The sequence below is a fragment of the Meriones unguiculatus genome, chromosome 5 (genome assembly GCF_030254825.1).
Source record: "Meriones unguiculatus strain TT.TT164.6M chromosome 5, Bangor_MerUng_6.1, whole genome shotgun sequence".
In the NCBI taxonomy this organism is placed as follows: Eukaryota; Metazoa; Chordata; class Mammalia; order Rodentia; family Muridae; genus Meriones; species Meriones unguiculatus.
In genome coordinates, this window is record NC_083353.1 from 12,382,932 (window position 1) to 12,400,126 (window position 17,195).

The window sequence follows — 17,195 nt, forward strand, 5'->3', positions numbered from 1 at the left end:
ATTCTACGCCTTTGACTTTTTTAAGTATTTTAATGCAGGCCCATCACAGACTGGTTCCATACTTAACAAAGAAAAAAGAAAGAAAGAAAAGCACTTTATTTTTGTGCAGATTTAAATGTGTATTCATTATTTTTTAATTCTACAAATAACTAGAATTAGCTCCAAGTTCAGGACTTGATCCCCATTTTCATTCAAAGTCAACTTCCACAAAAGATTTAAGTGTGAAAAAATTGTGCCCGCATATTATGTGTATTTTATTTCTTCACCCAACATTTGTTTTCCACGATGGCTGCATCCCAATTTATAGTAGACAGTAGGTCATTTTTATTTCTCCACATAAAAGTCACATGACTTTTCATAGCCATAATGTTTTATTTACCCAGCCTGACTATAATACACAACCCTGGGATTGATATTATACCAAGAACTGCTTTAACACATGTAGGTAGGGGTTGACAGTTACACTTATTCCTTTCAAAAACCCTCACTCTCTTGCTTTCTCAGTTGTAGCCTCATAAATAGTGTCTTGTGTCAGTAATTTTTAAAATATACTCGATGTCTCCTGGAGATGGCCATCCTACTCTATTCCTTAAATCTGTGTTTAGAGACAGCAAAGCTGTCACTGAGAGAGTCACCATTACAGAAGAGCAACAGTAAAACATACAGCTCCTGACTGAGAAGTAAAGGCACTTGCCACCAAGACTGATGACCTGAGCTTCATACTCAGGCCCCAGATAGCAGAAAGAGAGGACTGACTCCTCCGTGTTGACCTCAGGCCTCCACTGTGAAACACACACACACACACACACACACACACACACACACACACACACTAAAATAAATAAAAAATGTTTTTAAAAAAAATCACAGCCATATTTCTTTCCTTGTTTTATCTCTTAAATAAAATTTTAGGCATTCCCACATAAGATTCTAAACAATGATGCAATGCAATTCTATGTCTGGAAAATCCTCTCCTAAGCTTTGCATGCTGACATGTCAGAACACTTTCTTTCCAGGGTGTCTATCTTGTCCATGTGTTGTAGTTTATCAAGCAAAGGATTTACAGGACTCCAAAACACACAGCTAGAGAGCTCCGGGATGCTTGGCTGCGCTCATACACAGCAGTGATACGCACCAGTAAAGCAGGGAGAAGAGAGCACTCCTTCATAAAGAAATAACTGCTTGAGGCCAACTCAGTGCTAAATCTCAGGCACAGAGTTGCACAAGCCCAGACTCACAGAACACTACCAATCCAGGGGACACTGCCACATACCCAGGGAGAACAGAGACACTGTTACACATTTCTGGGAAGGGAATTGTAGATCCAGTGTGGTCCCCAGGCTCAGTGGCTAAAAGACTGCATCCTTTCTCAATGGCTGACTCCTTTTCCAAGACAGAATGTGTTTGGTACTTAATCAGCACTAAAAGCAAGTGAGGCTTTGTTTAATTTCTATGTTTCTTTTTTCTCTTGCTTCCACCCTAACCATCCCTGATATCCTGCAAATCCACAGCCTCTCTTTACATCAGCTGTTATTGCATGCATATATATATATATATATTAGTATATACACATATATATATGTCCCTAATATAAACTGTTGAAATTTTAATATAAGACTGTCTTATCATGATAGAAAATACCTAAGATAAAGATTAAAACTTTTTGTTATTAAAAAGCATATAACTTCTTCTTGATGCTTTGGGTCACACTGTGATTGTTGTTGTCAACTTAATGGGCTCTTGAATCAACTAGGAGGCACACCTGTGTGAGGTGATAAGAGAATTCTCAGGAAGGATTAATGGAAGGATTAATTAAAGCCAAGAGTGAGCATCACCATCTAGTAGCCGCCTAAATATAAAGAAGATCCAGGAGAGGCAGTCAGATCTGTTTGCCTGCCTTTACTTTGCTAATGAACCAACCATCTGTCCAGTTGTCACTGCTAGAGCTACTATTGTCTTTGGGTATCATCAACACTGTTTCTTCTGTCTTCCAGCATGAATTAAGACTTATATAAGACAGGAGCTCCACAAGGAGAGCAACAGAACCAAAATATCTGGGCACAGGGGTCTTTTCTGAGACTGATACTCCAACCAAGGACCATTCACGGATATAACTTAGAACCCCTGCTCATATGTAGCCTATGGAAGCTCAGTGTTCAAGCGGGTTCCCTAGTAACAGAAACTGTCTATGATATGAACTCAGTGGCTAGTTCTTTGACCACCTCCCCCTGATGAGAGAGCAGCCTTGCCAGAGACCACAGAGGAGGACAATGCATCCAGGTCTGATGAGACCTGATAGGCTAAGGTCAGATGGAAGAGGAGGAGGACCTCCCCTATCTGTGGACTTGGAGAGGGACATAAGAGGAGATGAGGGAGGGAGGGATTGGCAAGGGATTAGGGAGGGGCTACAGCTAGAATACAAAGTGAATAAACTAATTAATATAAAAAAATAAAAATTTAATTAAAAAAGAATTATATAGGCCTTCCACATCAGATTGCAATGACTAAGGCATTCAGCTTTGTGGACTGAGCACATGCGGTGCTCTGACTCTCCTGCATGCCAGTGGATTATCCAGATCTTACCATGTAAGCTGATCTAACACAACTCTGTTGCAATATGCATTTGTTCTCTAGAAAATCCTGACTAGCACTCTCTAATTCTTGACACCATATTATCTAAATAAACACTGACTTTAGAGTGACTTTGTCCACTCCAAAGACAGTTTTGCCTATTAATGGACTCTTTACAAAAGCAAATTTTGTAGTTTGTGTTTTAGAGCACAGCAAAAGGTGCTATACTAAAAGTCCCAATTAAAAGCAAGACGATAAATACAATCCTCACTACATGCAGTCAAGAGTTCTTATCCTGCCTGACACCAGCCAAGGCTTGATCCACAACATATCCAGTCCTCTCAGAAACCCTACTCTCCAGAGCCCAGAATTAAATCCACCTTTCTCCTCCCAAAATGTATCCATCAGTCACATCTACAGGGGAACTAATGCTGTAAGAGTCCAGGTGCTAATAAAAATGCAGTTGGAGCTAATATGTGCATGGCTAGTAAGAAAAGACAAAGGCTTGTTTTTAGTCACTAACTTTAGCCTTCAAAAGCATCATTTATATACAATTTCATGTGTATATATAAGGACGTGAAACTTATTATAACTCATTTACAGATGGGAAAACACAGGACAGGATATTCACCTGGAGTACTCATATTCTCCTCATATTTGCTCATGTAATGAGTGACAGTGCCAAAATATGCTTCCAATTCTACATGTGAGCTTTTGTATTATGTAGTGCTAGCTCAACTGTTAACCTTCCTGGAGGGCCTTTGCACTTGTATTTAAGGCTTTGCTTGGAAGAATATGAATGGGACAAATAAGAAATATGGTCATAGAAGAAGAAATGTCTTTCCACAGAGAAGAAAAGTGGTTTATCACTCAGGCCAGCCATATGTGTGGATCCAGAATAACCCTCTGTCAACTCACAAAGGTTGCTTCTCCAGGAATTCAAGTGTTTGTGTACAGTGGCCTGACACTGCTGGGCGACTGCTAATAACTGTTCTACCCTGAAGGAACCCCTGGGTTTCTTCGCTCATTCTATGCCTGTCTCAGTGCAGGAGAGGGATGGGACTGAATTTATCTGTTTTCCCTAAAATTTTATAATCACAAATAACTCAGTTGTAGCTAATGAGATGGATAAATTTTAGGCATGTATGATGCATGCATCTCCAGAGAACTTTTTTTATTATTATTTGAAATTTTCAAATATGCATACAATGTATCTTGGTTACCCCTACTCCCTCCCTCCAACTCCTTTAGGTCCAACCAAACATATCACACTCCCATTTTCTTTTTTGTTATAACTCCCTGAATTCAATTTGTGCTGCTCAAATGCACATGGGTGTTGGGTCATCCACAGAAATATGGGCAGTTAACTTACCAGGGGCGGCCCTCTCGAAGGAAACTAAATGACTCTCTTTCTCTCAGAAGCCATCAACCAACAATAACGCCTCAGCCAAACGAGGCCATCAGGACCCCTCTCCCCTGTGTGCTAGAATTCTTGTGCTGGCTTGTTCTTGTGAAGGTCTCCTCTTTGTATATGGAGCTGCTGTGAATTCATGTGCAAAGTGCGACAGCCCTGTAAGGTTCAGAGACCAGCATTCATTTCATAGGTTCCACTCCATCCTCCAGCTCTTACATTCTTTCCACCCAGTCTTCCTTGATGTTTCCTGAGACTTGGAGTAGGAGAAGTTGAAGTTAATGCAGAGACTATGGTTTTTTTTCTTAGTTTTTTTTTTATTAACATTCAAATAGCACATAGTGGTCGAGTTTCATCTTACTTTTTTTGCCCTACACAAGTTTTGGTTAGTTGCTTGCTTGCTTAGTTTACTTTCAGAGACCATGTTAAAAGTCAGCTGGCAACTGGGCATGGTGACGAAGCCAGTGCTTGAGGCATAGAAGTTGAGTATAGTGGTTCACACATGTACATTTGGAAAGCAGAAACAAGAGGATTATAACTTAAAGGCCAACTTTGGCTGAGTAGGTAGTTTCAGGTCACCCTGATATTATGTGTTCTGTGAATTTTCCTGGGAATATGTAAACAAATGTTTATTCACCCCAAACAGAACACCAAAGACCAAACAAATTATCCATCAAAGTCTAGCTTAGTGAATCAATGGGTTTTCTAGAGTTACTTATATGTATGAGTGAAGTGGAAGTTTCTGGTTTCTTTGAAGACTGAGTTTTGTCATGTGATGTTTTGCTGGAGGTTGGCTTTGTGAGAGGGCATGTGATGATTTGCTGTGAGCTCTATCATGCAAGGAATGTGACTTTAGCCAGCTGAGAACACCCGTGGGTGTACTCTGAGGAGAGGAGATATATAAAGGCCCACACACAGCAAGACATCACTTTTTGGACTGACATCATGCTGAGCTGATCTTTATGCTTTGACACTTGACTTTGCAGAGAAAAACTTTCCAGAGAGCTTCTCGGGGAACTGAGTCTTGCAGCTTTTGCTGACTTCATGTTGCCACTTGGTGTTGGCCTTTGGACTGGACTGCTGGTATCCTGACAACTGATTTTGGTAATTTCATAAAGACCCATCAACTCTAATCAGCAGGAAGTAGATAAAAGAGGTCTACAGCCCTTTTCCCTACTAATCTCCTACCTAAGGTTGAAGAAGGGTTGGAAGGGAGGTAAAGGTGCTTAAGAACCCTAAATAAAGTAGGTTTGGTGAAAAAAAAAATCTAAGCCTACGAATGAGTGATTGGTTATTTACAAGAATGGGGATAAGAGAAGAGCAAAAGTCCACCCAGGATGAATGATGACTCTTTACTCTCAAAAGCTGCATCCCTGGAGCTCCCCATGTAACTCGCAGGCAGATCACTTGGTTAGCATGTCTTCTCCACAGCACGGCATTGATTGCACGTCTTGGAGAGAGGCTCTCTTGATCCTGTAAGGTTGATTTTCTTTCTGAGTCATTAGGAGCTTCTAGGACACAATCGCTACACAACACTTGGGACCTTATAGCAAAACAAATAAACAAACAAATAAAAGCCAATAACACATTAAGATTAAAAGGCATACAGCCTGGATGTACCAGTTAGAAGGGCCCTGTATTGCTCGCAATTTATCAACTACAGGCATTTTCGCCTACCTTCGATAGCAGCTCACCTCCACACTTAAAAGTGACAAAAAAATAGACTTCTAATTTATTTAGTTTAAATTATTTTTTACCAAGAGAAGAAACTTAGCTTCATTTATGAACATGGGAGAGTTGATACTAAGTTTTCTTGGCCTTGGGGGTTTTATGAATGATGATCCAGCCCTAAAAAGAGCAATTTTGTTCAATAAACATCAGCTCTGAATATGACTTCTCAAGAAGCATTAACGAAAAGCAAATAATTGCAAAAATAACTAGATGAAATTACTTCACCACAGCCTCCTTTTTTCCAAGCTTAATGCAAGAGTATGATCTGTACACTGTTGTATCATCCTCCATAACCAATGCATTAGCATAAAGAGAACATTCGGGTGTATATGGTAATTATTTCATTATGATGATCAAAAAAAAAAGGCAGTTGAAAGCCCTCTTCAGGGGCAAATTCTAGCCTAAGAAAAAGATTATTATAGATTGAAAAAAAGTTCTATCATAGTGCCAATAAGAACAACAAAATAGTGTTCCTTTCAGAACCAGATACCTACTTTCTTCAATAGGAATAAAATAGCATTTTATCTCCTTATCAGTCCATTGCTCCTAAAAGTTTAAACACTGTGACTTCATTAACTTTGGGTTATTTTAGAAACAAATCAAGCAGCTGCAGCTCAAACCAAAAGGTACAGTTGCCTGCTAGGACCAGCACAGATTTCCAAAGGTGTCTGAGCTCGTCAGCCACATTTCCCAGCAGTTATAATGAGACCAAACCATAGGCCATGCTTTTAAATGCTCAGGAGTTGGCCCCTTACCTCTGATTACAAAAAATAAAGAACAATTTTGAAGCATCATGAAAGTCTGACTTGCTCATCGATGGCACAAAATCATTTAGGAAGCAACACTTGATGACCATTCCACACATCTCCTATTGCAGGTATCTGAGAAGATGAAGCTGTGAGCTGCCCCAGGAATACCCTGAAGCTAAAAATCTGCCCAGTTCTTGTCTGGTCATATTTTCCAATGCTGAAGCCCAGTTTGGGAAAGGCAGCTGTCAGCCACATTTGGCCACAGATCTAAATAGAAGCCTCCAGCATTCAGAGCTCGAAAGAAAGAGAAAAAGAATGAAAGAGAAAGAGAAGGGGATGGTGGAAGGGAGAAGGTGGAGAGCAAGAGAGAGCGAGAGTCACCAAGTGAACGAGAAAGAGTCCAACTAGAAGAGCTTTGGTAAGGCCTTGGAAAAGCAACATGGGTTTTTAGAGTTGTTTTATATGGGGGGGAGGGGGGAGTTTTTTAAAACTCTTGCTGAATCTAAAATCAGAGACACTCTTAGGACTACAAATTGCATCCATGTTTGCATCTGGAAAACCAAGCTTCAATGGCATGGTAAAAAAAAATAGAAAAAAATTTTAAAAGATTTAGGAAACACTTCAAATCAAGATACATGAAAATTTTGCCACCACTAGCATAAACCCAGTGGTTATGTTGCCTGGGCCCTTGATATTCACATGGTAATAACAAGCAGCGCCAGGAGAACCACGTGCTCTCCTAGCCTACCTGTCACAGAATCTTTTGTGTCACAGTGCCCAGTGACTGCTTTTTCACACAGGGTAGATCACTCTAACCACACAAACCCCACAGCTCAGTGCTTAGCAGAACAGAGGTTCCGTTCTCATTCAAGTCTCACTTTGCCATAACTGTGATCCAGAAACCAATACAAACTTCCATCTTGTGGTTCTAGCAACCCGTGGACTCTTGATCAAGCGGAAGACCTGCCACCATAGATGGTCGAGCAGAAAGGATAGGGAAGGCACAGTGAGTTCTGTGTCACCCGTGTGGCCAGAACCACTCACGTAGCTATCCTCCTAATTGCACAAATATCTAGGAAATACAAAAAGACCACATCTACATCAGCAAGCAGTAATTGACTCCATTATAGCTGATAAGCAGGTCAAGTGTGTGGGTTTAGCCACCAGCCACATAAAAATGGGTATTTTTTACTAAAGCACCCTAAACAAAAATTTAAAAAGTAAGCATACAAATATCTTACAAAAAAAGAAAGAAAGAGAAGGAGGGATCCATGTACACATGCACACATACACACACAAGAGGTATAAAAGGCAGAGAAAAAAGGAAATAATTTCCTTTATGAGTCAGTAGTGGGTTTTAGGAATCATTTAGACTATCTCCACAACTGATCAAGATGAGATGACTCGTTCACAAGCATTCTGTAAGAATTTGGGAGAAAAAACATGGAAGAAATCATTGAAAACGTCATCACAACTATCCTCTAAAATTGAATGAGCCTGAAGAAATCATTTTAAAAGATATATCGTATATGAAATATAGATGTTGGCAAGCAAAGGCTTATTTAAATTCTTGAATTAAAAGAATGGGGAAATGAATAATATATGCTTAAAATATAAAAATAAGGATATACAACATCATGACCAAATTTTTCTAAATATAAAAATTTCTAAATCTGCCAAAAGTCTCCTTTGGACAGGAGGTAAGAAGGCAGAAATATAATCTACTTTTTATATAGAATGAAATTCTAGAAATTATTGTAAATCCCTAGGAGAAATCAACATATAAAACTATGTTTTTAATTAAAGAAAATTAAATATAAAGCTTAATAATTGTAAAGAAAATATAAGATGGATAGGATGTGTAGTTTATGTTGTAAGAAACAAGTTATAAAAATTAGAATAAAAAAATTAAAATCTAAAATTTAGTTTTTATAAACGCAAAATTTTGTTCTGAGATTCAAACTTTAAATCTGTAGGTAGAGAGAGAATATGACTTAATGAAAATGAAAGCTTAAAAGTTTTAATGAAGAGATATGACCTTACTCTTCCCCAAGGTTGAACAGATCAGATCAGATCTATGTTACCAGACGACTGATCTACCCACATAGAAATTGTGGATACGCAAGGAAAAGCTCTTTTTTAATTTAAGTTTATTACTTTATTCACTTATATCCCAATCATAGTTTCCTCCCTCATCTCATTGCTGTCCCACCCTCCCTACCTCTTTCTCCCCATACCGCTACCCTAATCCTCAGAAAGAGGGAGCCCATCTCCTCTTCCAACTGACCCCAGCCAGCAAATCTCGTCAAGACTGGCTGCATCCTCTTTCTCTGTGGCCTGGCCAGGCTGCTCTGCCAGGGGGAAGTGATCAAGAAGCAAGCAACAGAATCCATGTCAGAGGCAGCCCCTGCTCCTTTTACTAGAAACACAAATGGGAACTGAGCTGCCTGTTGGCTATATCTGAGCAGAGGGTCTAGGTCCTCTCCATGCATGGTCCTTGGTTGGTGCATCACTCTCATCAGGCCCCCTTGGGCCCAGATTTGTTGGCTCTGTTGTCTTCTTGTAGATCTCCTGTCCCCTCCAGGTCCTTCTATTCCCCAACTCTTCCATAAGACTGCACTCTGCCCAAAGTTTGACTGTGAGTCTTGGCATTTGCTTTGACCCCCTGCTAGATAAAGTCTTTCAGAGGACATCTATAGTAAGCTCCTGTCCTGCTTCCTGTCTTCAGTGGCTTTTGATGTCCATTCTTAATGAGAATTAAGCATCCTCTCTATGGTCCTCATTATTTAGCTTCTTTAGGTCTATGGATTATAGTGTGATTATCCTGTATTATATGACTAATATCCACTTACAAGTGAGTATATACCATGTTTGTCTTTCTAGGTCTGGGTTGCCTCACTCAACATGATCTTTTCCATATTCATCCATTTGCCTGAAATTTTCATGATGTTCTTGTTTTTAATAGCTGAATAGTATTCCATTGTATAGATGTACTACAGTTTCTTTATCTATTCTTCAGTTCAGGGATATCTGGCTTATTTTCAGTTTCTGGCTATTATGAATAAAGCCAATATGAACATAGTTTAACAAGTGTCCAGGTTGTATGTTGGAACATCTTTTGGGTATATGCCCAGGAGTGGCATAGCAGGGTCTTGAGGTAGAGATGTTCCCAGTTTTCTAAGAAAGCACTTTAAGTGCTGGCCTTTGGCTTTATATATATATAGCTCAAGGCACAAGACAGCAGCAAGCAAGTGAGAACAGCAGCCAGTGACGTCCTCCCAGGCAAGCTTCCTGTGTCAGAACCCTTATTTCTGCCAGTGTTACAGCTCATGTATAAGCCTTGAAATGGATTCCTTGGTTCTTAGCAGTAGCTGACATTGCAATCTCCATGCATGCCCAGATGTTTGTGGTAGGGGTTGGAAGTTTTTAATAACAGAACATCCAACCTGATGTGCGGCTCTCTAAGAGGTGAAAGATCAAAAGCACAAGAGCCCTGGCACCACAAAGGAGTCAAAATCCCCAAAATCATGAGAATTCCAACCAGAGCTCCAAGCATGTTTATGATGAAAGATCAGATAGATATTGTAAGATACTTTCAGGATGCTGGAGAAAACTCAAGATAGAGCAGTTCACTAGTCTACAGTGCTTTTGAAGTTTTTTTTCAAACCTAAGATTCTCCAATTTTCTAATTTGGTTGAAAGTAGTTTACTGAGTGGGTGTTCTGAAGAACTTTGCAAACAGAATTTTGTTAACAGATGAGAAAGTAGTTGATTACACTTTTTTTAAAAATAGAAATTAATAGTGTCTCTAGGCCTTTTCCTAGAAAGGATGCCAGTCTGCTACTACCTAAGATTCTGAATCCACAGCAGAGTTCCTCAGTGGCATTTGTCTAATTGCTTCTGGTACTTTGAGAAAAATCAACAAGATAAACAAACCTTAGCCAAACTAACTAAAAGACAGAGGTAGCATGTAAATCAACAAAATCAGAAATGAAAAGGGGAACATAACAACAGGCATGAAGAAAATCCAAAGAATCTTTAGGTCTTACTTCAAAAGCCTATATGCCACAAAATTGGAAAACATAAATAAAATCAAGATCATGTAAACAATTTAAATAGACCTATAACCCCTAAGAAAACAGAAGTACTCATTTAAAAAAAAAAAAGTGCAGGGCCAGAGAGTTTCAGTTCAGAATTCTACCAGACCTTCAAAGAAGAACTATTCTCAAACTATTCCACAAAATAGAAACAAAAAGAACATTGCCAAACTCATTCTATGAGGTCACAGTCACCCTGATACCTAAACCACAAAAGACCCACAAAGAAAAAGAATTTCAGACTGATTTCCCTTATGAGCATTGATACAAAAATACTCAATAAAATACTTACAAACAAAAGCCAGGAACACTTCAAAATATCATTCACCATGATTAAGTAGGCTTCATCCCAGGGATACAGGACTGGCTTAACATATGAAAATCCATCAACGTAATCCACCATATAAACACACTGAAAGAAAAACAAAACACATGATCATCTCATCAGATGCTGAAAAACCTTTGACAAAGTCCAACATTCCTTCATGTTAAAAGTCTTGGAGAGATCAGGGATACAATGTCTATACCAGAAAGAATAAAGGCAATATACAGCAAGCCAATAGCCAACATCAAGTTAAATGGAGAGAAACATAAAGCAATCCCACTAAAATCAAGGACAAAAGAAAGCTATCCATTATCTCAGTATCTATTCAACATAGTACTTGAAGTCCTAGCTAGAGCAATAAGACAACTAAAGGAGATCAAAGGGATACAAATTGGAAAGGAACATGTCAAAAAATTGTACTTCACAGAGGATATGATAGTATACATAAATGACCTCCAAATTTTTACCAGAGAACTCCTTCAGCTGAATAACACCTTCAGTAAAATCGCTGGATACAAAATTAACTCAAAAAAAAAAAATCAGTAGCTTTTTTTTTATACAAGTGATAAAAACTGGCTGAGAAAGAAATTAGGGAAATACCCTTCATAATAGCCACAAATAATATAAAATATCTTGGTGTAACTCTAACCAAGTATATGAAAGACCTGCATGACAAGAACATCAAGTCTTTAAAGAAAGAAATTGAAGAAGGTACCAGAAGATGGGAAGATCTCCCATGCTCATGGCTTGGTAGGATTAACATAATGAAAATGGCCATCCTGCCAAAAACCATCTACAGATTCAATGCCATTCTTATAAAAATACCAAGACAATTCTTTACAGACCTACCTTGAAAGAGCAATTCTTAACTTCATATGGAAAAACAAAAACCCAAAATAGCTAAAACAAACCTGTACAAGAAAAGAACTTCTGGAGGTTATCTCTGTCCCTGATTTCAAGCAGTACTACACAGCAACAGTGATAAAAACTGCATGGTGCTGGCATAAAAACAGGCTGGAGGATCAATGAAATCAAACTGAAGACCCAGAAATAAATCCACACATCTACAGACACTTTTTTTCTTTTACAAAAAAAAGCCAAAAATCACACAATGAAGAAAAAAAATCATAACTTCAACAAATGGTGCTTGTCTACCTGAACATCTATGTAGGAAAAGCAAATAGATCCATATTTATCACCCTGCACAAAACTCAAGTCCAAGCGGATCAAGGACCTGAACAAGAAACCAGAGACACCATATCTATAAAAAGAGAAAGTGGAGGAGAGCTTTGAACTCATTGACATAGGAGACAACTTTTTGAACAGAACACCAATAGCTCAGGCTCTAAGATCAACAATTAATAAACAGGACCTTTTGAAACTGAAAAGTTTCTGTAAGGCAAAGGACACTGTCATTAGAACAAAATGACAGCTTACACATTGGAAAAAAAGATCTTCAACAACCGTACATCTGACAAAGGGCTAATATCCAAAATATATAAAGAACTTAAGAAATTAAACAACAATAAATAAAATAATCCAATCAAAAACTGGGATAGAGAGCTAAACAGAGAATTCTCAAAAGAGGAATCTCTAAACATATTTCTTAAAGAAATGCTCATTAGCCATCAAAGAAATGTAAATCAAATGACTATTATATTCCATCAGAATGGCTAAGATCAAAAACTCAAGTGACAACACATGCTGGAGAGGTTGTGGAGAAAGGAGAACATTCCTCTGTTATTGGTGGGAGTGCAAACTTGTACAACCACTTTGGAAATCAATCTGGTGCTTTCTCAGAAAATTGAGAATAGCTCTACCTTGAAACCCAGCTATACCACTCATGGGCATATACCCAAAAGATGCTCTATCATACATCAAGGACATTTGCTCAACTATGTTCATTACAGCTTTATTTGTAATAGCCAGAAGCTGGAAATGACCCAGATGTGCCTCAACCAAAGATTGGATAAAGAAACTGTGGTGTATCTATACAATAGAGTACTACTCAGCTAGTAAAAACAAGGAAATCATGAAATTTGCAGGCAAATGGATGGAACTAGAAAATATCATCTCGAGTGAAGTAACCCAGACCCAGAAAGACACATATGGTATGTACTCACTTATAAGGGAATATGAAGCATATAGTACAGGATAGCCATACTACAGCTCACAGACCCAAAGAAGCTAAGTAACAAGGAGAGCCCAAAGGAGGGTACATGAATCTCTCTGAAAAGGAGAAACAGAATAGAGAGAGGAAGTGCTTGAAGAGAGGGAACAGGGCAGGAGAGGGAGTGCTGAGAGAAATGAGGGTGAGGATCTGGTGTGGGAAGAGGGTAAGAGAGCAGCAGAACAGAGGGCTTGCAGAGAGAAGACAAACCATAGCTGAGACAGGCTGAAGATCTATGCTGGATATGGGAGTGATCCTAGTGGAGACCTCTGACTTATGAAAGAAGTTTCCAAATAGCTAAGTCTGGACTCCAGAGGACTTAGCAAAGGCAGGCCTGCTAGTTAACAAAAGCTGTCTGAGAGATCAGAAAGTCACACGGAGGTCACAGGAAACCCTTCTTCAAGGCAAAAAGAGGGAGTGATATGAAGCTGTGGCAATTGTTCAGTAGGACAAACCTGCCTTCTGCTTCTGCTCCCAATGGCTAAGATACTTCACTAAACTTGCCCTATATAAAATATGAATTCAGAAATTCTCCTAAATGAATATGGGCTTTGTTTCTCCTGCTGTTTCTCTAGCTGCCTCTATGTGTATCCAACTACATTTTTATGAAATGGCTAAAAATAACTGGTATTTACATGATGCTTCTGATTCCACCTGGTTCTGTCATTTTTTTTTAATATCAGAACAGTTATTTTGGCAGTTAAAAGCACACATCTAAAAGTAGTAACTGTAAGACTCTCAGAGTCCACAAAGCTAAGTCAGGCTTTTCCCACCACACCAGCTGTGTATGTGTGTGCGTGTGTACATATGCGTGTGTGTTTGGGCAGAGACAAGAAGGTATTGGTTCTTTTGGAGCTGGAGTTACAGGTTGTCGTGAGCTCCAGTGTGGGTGCTGGGAACCAAACTGTTCCACTACAAAAGCAGCAAATGCTGCTGAGCCATCTCTCCAGGCTGTTTTGTATCTCTGCAGCATTGGAGCTTGCCAAGTGTCTGCCACCTTTCCAGGCCTTTTTATTTTTCTTCCGCTGCCTCTGTGTTCCCCATCTCACCTGTTTTCCTCCTTTGCCATTTAGTCATCCCCTCCCACGTCCATCCTCTCCCACTTCGCAGTGTGCACAAGCTCATCAGAAAGGAAGCAGTCACTGATTCTAAATGTCATGATCAGGAATGGCCCTGCAGGAAGCAGATCAATGGCAGGAGGCCTCAGAACTCAACAGCAAAACGGTCCTTCTGAAGTGACAGCTGCTGAGAGAATCAAGGTTCGGGCTGGGACACTTCTCTCTACCTCACCAGTGAAAAAAAGAAGCCTGATGAGTCAAAACTGGTAATTTTTTTTCTTCAGTGTCTGATGGGGAAGATCAGACATCACAGGAACACTCTAGTAAAAGGATTACAGCACTATAGAAAAATAATTGGAATGTTTCATCTCTCTGCTTGGTAAGGTTGCTCTGTGGAGTAGCTAGATTAATTTGAAAGAGGAGCAAGACTATCTCTCTAGCTCAGTGTTCTGATGGTCAAAGATCCTTCTATTTACAATAGTCAATGTTAAATCTGCATATAAAAGAAAGAATGGAACTGAAGGAATGAACCTGACATTTTGATAGCTTCCACATCTTGCTGTCATTTTGGCAGCTTACATCATATATATATATATATATATATATATATATATATATATATATATATGAATGAATGAGAGAGATGTAAGATATAGAAAAAAAACACATTGACTTACATATGGAATGAAGAGAACAAGTGTATTGTTCTCATTATCTACCTCAGGTTTGTCTAACATAGTCAGATGAAGGGAGTGAATGAAAGTAACATTCGCTGAGTATTTTCTGTGACTCCAGCACTGAAACAGGAGCTTTACAGGTGATGCATCATTTACTTCTCCTCAAATTTTACATTTTCAGGGAATGAACTGGTGTGGTGAATTCAAACCCACATCAGTCTGACCTCATAGGCTCACTTATTTTTTTAATTTTACTTGTATTTAATAGTGATAATGGCAGAGATTGTACCACTTGGATGAGAACCCCAGCTGACACACATCAGATATACATGGATTAGAAAGAGACTTTGTCCTAGTCATGGGCATTTCAGGGAATGTTTGTCATTGCAGCGTAGCTTAGCATGTCACAGCTAATACATTGATAGACATGAGGAGGAAGAAACCACCAGAGCAAACTCAAAAGGAGATTCATCCATGTTGACCAGGAATGAGGCAGCAGAATAACATCTGAACAAAAATGGGATTCTTAGCTCAAGCTGTTAAAGAACAATGAAGTGTCAAATTGCTTCTTCTAAACACCATCTGAACTTTCAGTGTCTTCATGTGGGTAGTGGGAAGATCATAGAAGTCTCCTCCCACACCCAACTGGCAAGTGTATTATTAGACTTGCCCAGAAAAAAATAGAAACTATAGGAGCAATGGGTATATTATTATAGATAGAGAGATGATAGATAGATAGATAGATGATAGATAGATAGATAGATAGATAGATAGATAGATAGATAGAGATGATACATGATAGAAATGATTGATAGACGATGGATAGGTAGCTGGATAGATACATATAGATATACATAGGTACACAAATACATACATACATACATTATATCTACAAGGTTGGAGAAAGAGAAAGCACAAAGTGCTTTCAACCAAAGGTGTTGGTCCAAGCAGATCCAACGACACTCAGGAGCATTGATATCTGGGACAGGTGGAGTAAATTCATTTTTCCTCCATCTTTGTGTTATATTCAGGCCCAAAGTGGATTGAGTTACATTTGCCCACTTTGCTGAGAAACTTAAGTCTATTACTTCAAATTTCATCTCTTCCCAGACACCAGCAGAAACAGTGTTTTACCAGCCATCTGAGTGCCCAGGGGACACATACAGCTAAATATCATAACAACAAAAAATAATAAACTGCCCTTTCTCTCTTTGACATAATTAAATCTATGCTTTCCTTTTAACATCAGGCCATAGGTGTTAATATTTTTATATTAAGCAGTAATCTTAAAAATACCAATTATCTCATTCATTTGGATCCAACAGACAGGCAATCAATAGAGTTCACTACCCTCAGTAGATGTCTGTTACAAGACTGAGATAACCAATTTGGAATTCTAACATGATTAATATTCAATTAATTAAAATCTTCTCTTAGAATGAGCCATTGATCTACTCATATGTTGAAATGCAAAGAAAAAAAGGAGCCACATAAAATGCAAAAGTTGGGAAAACTCTGAAGTTAGAAGACATTTTTTTCTGCCCATTTCTATTTGGACAGCTTCCCTACACTTTTTCACTTTACTTCATCCCCAAATACTCAAAAACATCACATCCCCTGTTGTGCTTAAATTTTTTCACCAGGTGTGGTGGCTCATGCCTCTAATCCCAGCACTCTGGGAGGATGAGGCAGGTGGATCTCTGTGATTTTGAAGCCAGCCTGGTCCACAAAGAAAGTCCAGAACAGCTAAGGCAACACAGAGAAACTCTATTGTAACAAAAAAAAATCCACCTCACTTCTGGCAACATAATAGCTGCCCCAAACTCTTTGCCTCATTCACTCAGATCAACCACAGGTAACCCTGCCTTACCAAGGAAGCCTTGCCTACAGTTCCTGGTTGCTTATGAGTGTATAGTGTTAAACAGTCCCCGAGGCCATCCCAACTTCAACACCAAATACTAGGTAAAATTTGGAAAAGATATTGTAGGTTTGAATAAAAGGTGTTGTGGATGAGAGTTTTATTAGGACAAAATGATGTCGTAATATAGACAGAGTGAAAGGATTCTGCAGACAGATCCATCAGTCCACAGAACAAAGGATGCTCCTTGCTCTTTTTGGTTTCCCAGAGAGGAGGAACATGTCACACGCCAGGAATGACAGTCATGGTTGGGGAAGTCAGGAAGACACCAGGTAAAAGAAAAGTTATAATTCAAGGCTACCTTGGTCTGAGCATGAGGGAGATACACACCCTCAAAATGGCAGGACTTGGGGAAGGACTTCAGGACCACAACAGGTATTGCCAGTCAGCTGTTTTGTAACTGGTCTAAGCAGAAGGACTATGGACACAGGGATGTGGTTAAATCTCTTTTTTTTAATATTTCATAAACTTTATTATAAAAATTATTTT

At 39.0% G+C, this 17,195-nt stretch overlaps 1 long non-coding RNA gene across 1 annotated transcript in view; it reads right to left on the bottom strand.

Moving 5' to 3' along the window:
- The window catches only part of LOC132654184 (uncharacterized), a 47,542-nt gene that overhangs the window by 15,499 nt on the left and 14,848 nt on the right, over window positions 1-17,195 (bottom strand). The window contains exon 2 of the long non-coding RNA XR_009591820.1: window positions 10,851-10,970. This is a non-coding gene — a long non-coding RNA (uncharacterized LOC132654184). The remainder of the gene's footprint in view (window positions 1-10,850; window positions 10,971-17,195) is intronic.